This window comes from Rhinoderma darwinii, chromosome 9, assembly GCF_050947455.1.
Source record: "Rhinoderma darwinii isolate aRhiDar2 chromosome 9, aRhiDar2.hap1, whole genome shotgun sequence".
Classification (NCBI taxonomy): Eukaryota; Metazoa; Chordata; class Amphibia; order Anura; family Rhinodermatidae; genus Rhinoderma; species Rhinoderma darwinii.
This window is the reverse complement of record NC_134695.1, coordinates 94,735,369-94,743,657: the sequence shown is the minus strand read 5'-3', so window position 1 is coordinate 94,743,657 and position 8,289 is coordinate 94,735,369. Positions and strand designations below refer to the sequence as shown.

The 8,289-nt window shown below is 44.3% G+C and overlaps 1 protein-coding gene across 2 annotated transcripts in view; it reads left to right on the top strand.

Moving 5' to 3' along the window:
- Window positions 1–8,289, top strand: part of RPL13 (ribosomal protein L13) — a 257,531-nt gene that overhangs the window by 245,219 nt on the left and 4,023 nt on the right. The window contains exon 1 of one of the 2 annotated variants that reach the window (XM_075838599.1): window positions 7,363–7,459. The exons of the other annotated variant lie outside the window; for it this stretch is intronic. The gene's annotated coding sequence lies outside the window, so the exon portion shown is untranslated. Of the gene's footprint in view, window positions 1–7,362; window positions 7,460–8,289 lie in introns of those variants that run through there. 2 annotated transcript variants of the gene reach the window in all.

Sequence of the window (8,289 nt, the reverse complement as noted above, 5' to 3'; positions counted from 1 at the left end):
CCTGGCTGGAGGCGATGCCTTTTCATTCTCCCGACACTCCGGTAAAGCTACTGTGGGAATAAGTGACAGCACAGCGTGATCTCGCAAGATCACGCTGTGCTGTGAGTACCGCAAAACGAATGAAGAGAAGTGTATGACACGGATTGGTCAGCGTCATACACTTTTTTTCTTTACAACGCCCACTTGGTCAAAAGTAAAAAAAACGCCCAGTTGGGCATTTAGAACAAATTAGCATAAAACGAAAAATCATCATTAATCTGTCAAAAATAAACGTTTCAAAAAAATAAATAATTGTTATCTACATTACAGCACCTTTCAGATTAGGTAGGAGATAGGTCACTTATAAACTGGTGACAGAGCCTCTTTAAACTAGAGTACCCCTTTAACATAAAGGTTGCAGTGAAGGACCAATTCCTGATTAGATTTTTGCACTAGTCATTCATGAGCATTTAAAAGTTATGTACACCTTTTGACATTGTGTTTTTTTAAATAAAATTGTGCATCAGTGTGATTGGTGCAACTTCCTAAATACATTTTGTTCAAAATTATTTTTACCTTTTGAGATACAGCTGCTTTGTATCTTTTATACGGAGCAGCTGTATCGTTCGCTAAGACCTGAATCCGTCAGGTTCGCGGGACTGACTAGTTCAGAGACAGTGGGTCCTGCGTGTCTCTGACACTCCGGATCCACCTGTAAGGCTGGGTTCACACGAGCATGTTACGTCCGTAAAGGACGAAACGTATTTCGGCCGCAAGTCCAGGACCGAACACACCGCAGGGAGCCGGGCTCCTAGCATCATAGTTATGTACGACGCTAGGAGTCCCTGCCTCGCTGCCGGACAACTGTCCCGTACTGTAATCATGTTTTCAGTATGGGACAGTAGTACCGCGAAGAGGTACAGTTGCATAACTATGATGCTAGGAGCCCGGCTCCCTGCACTGTGTTCGGTCCGGGACTTGCGGCCGAAATACGTTCCGTCCTTTACGGACGTAATGTGCTCGTGTGAACCCAGCCTAATCCTTCACATCGAAGTTATAAATTTTTTTTTTTTTTTTAATCAGTTCAAGTTTATTCAACAAAACTCCACATTATTACAGGTCATTGTACGTTCTCATACAGTGTACAGGCAATTTTCAACAGACCCAATTCTTTACATTTAACCAAACATTCCCTTCCCCCCAACTCCCCCCTGTATCCCCCCCAGCCGATCTCCTCAGTACCACTTTTCCAATCCTCTCCCCTCAGTGGCCCTATACCTGCACTTGTTGCCTTAGTGTCATTAGCTCCACAGAAGCATACCCAGATTGATCAATCCACCTAGCCCATTGTTTGTCGAACTTGACCCTGGACCCCCTCTTGGAGTATATCCTATACTCCATCAGAACCTGTGAGTTAAGTGCCCCTATGATTTCTTGTTTTGATGGTGGCTCCGCATCCAGCCAGTGCTTTGCAATTCCTTTCCGAACTTGATACAGTATTTTAGCAATTGCCAACCCTGACATCCTATCTCCCCCCAAATCTCCAACATACCCTAGCAGCATTACTACCGGATCCCATGGGATCTGTACCTCAAACACTCTCCCCACTAGTTCCAATATTTCCGTCCACAGACTCCCCAGCTTCCCACATGTCCAGAACATATGAAGGATGTCTGCTTTTTCTTCCGGGCACCTAGGGCACTTTGCATCCGCTCTTAATCCCATTTGTTTCAGCACCCACGGGGTCCTGTACACCCTATGTATCAGAAACAACTGCGATCTTCGTTGTGCTACATTAATGGACAAAGTACATGTTGCTGCCAATACCGCCTCCCAGTGGTCTGTTGTAATAGGACCCACATCCCTCTCCCATATTGCTTTCACTGTTGCCATAGGATCTCCCAGATGTTCCACCAACAACCTGCGATAAACCAATGAGATTAATCCTTTTGATGATACTGCCTTTGCAATATGCTCCAACACCCCCGCTGCATGCATCGTCAGGTCCACACTGACCGCTTGTGTCTGCACTGCGTGCCGAATCTGCAGGTACTGATAAAACATGCGGGAGTCCAGTTGAAACTCCTCCCTTACTTGCTGAAAAGATTTGAGTATGTCTCCCTCATACAACTGATTCAACCGTATTATGCCTTGCTGCTCCCACCCCTGCATCCCTTCCAATTTACCCAATTCCCCCAAATAAGCATTCCTCCAGAGCGGTGTATATTTAGTGCACTCCCCTATCCCCAGCAATTGCTTGCACTGCCACCACACCTTATGTATGAGAAGCAGAGTAGGTCTGGTACTCGCCATCTGTTTATATCTGTGCGCTTCCAGTCCTGCCAACGGGTTCTCCCCCCCCCCCCAGATATGATAGGATGCGCGCACTGGACCCCCATGTCTCTTCCTGCTCCCACCCCCAGAAATGCTGACATTGGGCAGCTAAATAATACACCCAAGCATTAGGAACAGCCAGGCCCCCCTCCTCCTTTGGCAGCTGTAATTTCTCCAGTTTAATCCTAGGTACCCCCTTCTTCCATACTAGGTCTCTAAAAAGGTTATGCAATCTCCTGAACCAATATTTGGGGATCCATACCGGTGAGTTATGTAGGACATACAACACCTGGGGCATAAGGATCATTTTAATCAAATTTGTCCTACCCAGAGCCGATAGGGGCAACTTATTCCACGCCTCTACTTTGGCTTTTATCTTTGTTAACAGTGGCATTACATTAAGGGACATATAATCCTGTACTTTCGCCGTCACCCTCACCCCCAAATACTTAAACTCCTTCACCACAGGTATCTCCACCTCCTCTTCCCCATTCTGAATATCCCCCGGGTCCATGAGCATTAGGGCCGATTTTGACCAATTAATGAGTAGTCCTGAATATTTCCCAAACCGCTTAATTAGGGCCATCACTAACGGTAATGTGCGTTCGGTATCCGCCATGAATAGCAGCATATCATCTGCGTATAATGCAATTCTTTCCTCCACCCCCCCATATCTCAACCCCTGAATGTGTTCATGTTGTCTCACTGCACACGCCAAGGGTTCCACCGCCAACGCAAACAACAATGGGGACAATGGACATCCCTGACGCGTTCCCCGCTCCAGCGCAAACCGATCCGATAACCCCCCATTCACCCTTATCTTTGCTGTCGGGGCTACATACAACAATTTTACCCATTTTATATAATTAGGGCCAAATCCCATTTTTTCCAGAACTGACCACAAATAATTCCACTCCACACAATCGAATGCTTTGGCCGCATCTAAGGACATTATGGCTCTCCCCCCACGATTATCCGGCATAACTTGTAGATTCAAAAACAGCCGCCTCAGATTTACCGCCGTCGATTTGGATGGCATAAAACCGGCCTGATCTCCGTGTACCACCCCAGCTACTACTTTAGCTAGTCGAAGCGCCAATACTTTCGCCATGATTTTAATATCCGCCGTCAGCAGTGAGACTGGTCTATAAGAGCCCGGGAGTTTAGGATCCTTCCCCTCTTTAGGCAGAACTACTATAGTCGCTTCATGAAGTTATAAATTTAGATGCGATCTATAGCAGCTCGATACTGCTATCGAGCTGACACTGAACCCGTCAGTGCTGCGGACCCCGACGGGTACAGGATTCAGTGCAAGATACAGCTGCTCTGTATACAGGATACAAAGCAGCTGTATCTCAAAAAGTAAAAATAATTTTAATAAAATGTATTTAGGAAGTTGCACCAAACACACTGATTGTTTTTTTTTTTTGTTTGTTTTTTCATAAGACAATGGAGGGTGACTCACTGTTCGCCTCGTGATGGTTGTGTGCAGGTGACACTGGTGCTTATTTTAGATTTCTTTGGGATATTGAAGTTACAATAACTGGCCCTTAAGCGCCACATAAAAATTGTATTTAAAAATATATTTATATAGAAGTGTAGATCAAAGCAAATCGACAAAGTATACTGTATCCAATATATACCACAATATTTAGCAATAAAAACAATATATCAAATCTATATATCACGAATAGAATATCAGATCACAATGGTGTATGAACATAATTGCCATAGACTGCTTGACTTGTTTAGCTTTAGGATATGTTCACACGACAACGCCAAATACGTCTGAAATTACGGAGCTGTTTTCAGGAGAAAACAGCCCCTGAATTTCAGACGTTTTTACAAGTACACGCGTTTTTAGCTGCGTCTTTTGCGGACGTAATTGGAGATGGTTTTCATTGGAGTCAATGAAAAAGGCTCCAATTACGTCCCAAGCAGTGACATGCACTTCTTTGAGGCGGGCATCTTTTTACGCGCCGTCTTTTGACAGCGGCGTGTAAAAAAAAAAAGCCCGTCTGCACAGGACACTCTAAGACCCATTGAATTCAATGGGCAGATGTTTGCAGACAGTTTGGAGCCGTTTTTTCGGGCGTAATTCGAGGCGTAAAATGCCTGAATTACGTCCGTAAATAGGGCGTGTGAACATACCCTTATAATTCCACATTGTGGTTCGCTATAGATGAAATGCGCTATGTCTGTCCGCCGCAGGGCCCTTGCAATACGGACTAATTGTGTGCACGGATGCATGGGTTTGAGAGGAGTAATAGTCGGCTTTATAACCACAATATATTTGTAGTATAGAATATTTTACACTAGTGCTTATGCCAGTCCTAAAAGTGTTTGAAGTATGCAACAAAGTAGAGCAAAAGCGCTTCTCACCAGTCCCCATATTATAGATGTGATTTCTCCATGTGCGTTGGATAAGGTCTAGGAGTGATGGTTGTTTTTTTGCATAGTGTGCATGCGCACTCGGGTGGTAAGGCCTCTCACTGGTCTCATCGGCTGCTCGGCATAGACGCGCCTGCGCAATGGAAGATGCAGGACCCCGACTTGGATCAGCTGCTTTTTTACTTGGATACAGCCAGGACTCTCAATGCAGGGCAGGATAGCAGTGTGCACGCTGTAAATAAGCAATGTGAAATTAATAAATATTTGTACTCGATAGGTCGGGTACTACTCTTGGCGCCCCCACGATCAGCGGTGCTCATTGAGCGCTGCAGTCGCTTCATTGTTTTCATTGCGTTTCAGGCTCGTTCGAACTTCGAAATTTTGTAGCGGCTGTGCCTGGTACTGCAGTGTTGTCCCATTCACTTGAATTGGTCAATGCTGTGATACCAGGCACAGCCGCTATGAAAGTAACAGGGTGTGAAAGTACAGACCGGAATGTAAACAATGAAAAAGCAGCGCTCACATGAGCACTGCGGCTCCTTCAGCTGATAGGTGGGGGTCTTGACAGACGGACCCCCACCGAGCTAAGGATAGGCCATCAATTTTAAAATCCTGGAAAACCACTTAAAGAGGCTCTGTCACCCCATTATAAGTGCCCTGTCTCAAACATAATGTAATCGGCGCTGTAATGTAGATTACAGATAATGTATTTTGAAAAACTATCAATTTTGAGAAGGTTATGCACAAGGTTTTGCAGATTTATGCTTTCTTAATAGAAAGCAGTACTCGCAACACAGCGTGATCTCGCTCACAGAAACTTTACCGAAGTGTCGGGAGTGTGAATAGACATGGCGTCCTGGCTGGAGATGATGTCTATTCACTCTCAAGACACTTCGGTAAAGTTAATGTGGGAGTATGTGACAGCACAGCGTGATCTCGCGAGAACTGCTAAAAATGAAATGAGAGAAATGTATGGCGCTGATTGGTCACTGATTGGTCAGCGTCATACACTCCTCTTTACAACGCCCAGTTGTCTATTAAGAAACTCATTAGCACATATCTAAAATTGTTCATAACTTGCTCAAAATTGATCGTTTTTCAAAATAAAAAACACTGCTGTCATCTACATGACAGCGACGATCAGATTATGTAGGAGACCGGGCACTTATAATCTGGTGACAGAGCCTCTTTAATCATTATGAAACTTTCTAATATACTTTGTGTTTCAATTCCTCACCATTTTTAAGATCCCTGCTTCCTGTCAGCAGATGAAAACCCTTTCCAAACCTAAATCCTTTGTATAATCCCCTAATATATACATGTGCCTCATAGCAAAATATAGCAAAGACAATAAGGCTGGGTTCACACGACCACATTAACGTCCGTAATGGACGGAGGTATTTCGGCCGGAAGTCCCGAACCGAACTCAGTGCAGGGAGCCGGGCTCCTAGCATCATACTTATGTACGACGCTAGGAGTCCCTGCCTCTCTGCAGGACAACTGTCCCGTACTGTAATCATGATTACAGTACGGGACAGTAGTTCCATGGAGAGGCAGGGACTCCTAGCGTCGTACATAACTATGATGCTAGGAGCCCGGCTCCCTGCACTGAGTTCGGTCCGGGACTTCCGGCTGAAATACGTCCGTCCATTACGGACGTTAATGTGGTCGTGTGAACCCAGCCTAACAATAATAACCCCTTCCCAACATTTGACATATCCATAGGTCATAGCCATCCGTAAAGGTCTGAACTATTACAATATATCATTTAACCCGCACGGTGAACGCCGTAAAAAAATAAATAAAAATGTAAACGCCAGAATCTCTATTTTTTGGTCACCTCATCTCCCACAAAAAATGGAATAAAAAGTGATCAAAACTCGCATGTACACCAAAATTGTATCATTAAAAACTACAGCTTATCCCGCAAAAATTAAGCCCTCATACCACTTAATCGACGGAAAAATAAAAAAAAGTGATGGCTCTCGGAATTTGGCGACACAAAATAAATTTTATTTTTTACACTTCGTTTTTTCCTTGTAAAAGTAGTAAAATACAGAAAAAACTATATATATTTGGTATCCCCGTAATCGTATTGACCCGCAGAATAAAGTTACATGGTGTTTTAATTGCACAGTGAATTCTGTAAAAACGAAGCACAAGAAACAATGGAGGAATCGCTGTTTTTTCATTTTCTACCCCACAAATATTGTTTTTTCTCATTTTCCCTAGTACATTATATGGGCCAATAAATGGCGCTACAAAAAACTACAACTCGTCCCGCAAAAGTCAAGCCCTCATAGGACTATATAGACGGAAAAATAAAGACGTTATGGCTTTTGGAAGGTGGGGAGGAAAAATCGAAAATGTAAATCTGAAAGTTTTTTACGACTGGAAGGGGTTAATTAGTCATATTCAATGACTAAATCTTGTTAATAAAGATATTCTTGACATTTCTTTATTAAAACTTTATTGCTCGATTTCAATAAAAGAACAAAAAAAATATCGAAAACACAACAAATCTCAGCGTGTGCTGTACAGTTCCAATAAAGTTTGTTTACATTCAAGCGCACGGCGCCTCCATCCTTAGTATTGGCAAGAAACACTCTGTTATTCCTGGCGGAAATACACGCTCTTTACGTGACTTCTGATTGGCTGCAGACACACGTCACTTCTGATTGGCTTGAGCGCTTCATATCCCATAGTGCAACGGGTTCCTTCTTCCTTTCTTTTCGGCCATTTTCTCCCTATAGAGGTATGTGTGTTGGTTTCTTGGGCGCAGTTTCTACGATCCGTTGCCATCCGTGGTCCCCGGGACACGTTCTTTACCGCAGCCGACTGAGATTTGTTTCTCTGCTTCCCGTCGCGGGTTTTGGGGTGATATTGGAACGTTCACCGGTGTTTTGGGGTTTGAGCTCGCCGGGGCCTAGTTCCCGGAGAGCAGAATGTACAGGCGGCGCCGGGGATGTGGGTTATGTGGGAATGAGGTCACGGGTGATGTCTGCAGCGGGTGTTCTGTGTGAAGAGGTACCCTCCGTTATGTATATGGGAATTATGCCCTTATTATCAGAGACCCTAGAAGTGCAGGTTGCCACACACATCCACCATGTGTATAGGGGACGGATGGCTGTCAGTGGGAGCAATGATAGGATTATAATAGCAGATAAGCGGTGCCACGTGTTTCGCAGCTGCTTATCCCACTCTTCCTATGCCAATTAAACATGCACAATGGACTGTTCCATTTGTAGAGGTTTATGGGGGAGTTTGCTGTCTCTGAATATTAATTGCATTTTGGAGGAGGCAAGTATAGAGCTTTACTGGGCATTACTTTACTCCTGGGCATACAGCCTTCTAAAGGATTGGGTGCTCCTTGGATTTGTCCTGTGTGTGTACCCATACAATCTACTATACCAGTCGTCATCAACCTTCAGCACTCCAAATGTTGTAAAACTACAATTCCCAGCATGCCCTAACAGCCAGAGGCGTTATTATCCCAGACAGGCTGTCAGGGAATGCTGGGAATTGTAGTCTTACAACAGTTGACTGTTGGTGACCCCTGTTCTATACTGTAATTTCCCCTTGGCC